Here is a 250-nt window from a genome sequence, read left to right on the forward strand (position 1 = left end):
ATAATGTCAGCCCAGTATAATTCAGCTTTCTATTGGAGTGTACATATCTGATTTGTCCTGCAGACATGATATCACCTCTGCTTATTTGTGTCATTGTGCAGAGGATTACTGGCTCTCAGCTAGACAGCAAGCTCCAGTATCTTGGCCTCTCTGTCCACTCTGCTGGAGACCTGAGTGGGGACGGCCTGACTGACGTGGTGGTCGGAGGAAGAGGAGGTGCCGTCATAATCAGGTGAGACAGGAGGACCTT

The sequence above is a fragment of the Clupea harengus genome, chromosome 8, assembly GCF_900700415.2.
Source record: "Clupea harengus chromosome 8, Ch_v2.0.2, whole genome shotgun sequence".
Taxonomy (NCBI): Eukaryota; Metazoa; Chordata; class Actinopteri; order Clupeiformes; family Clupeidae; genus Clupea; species Clupea harengus.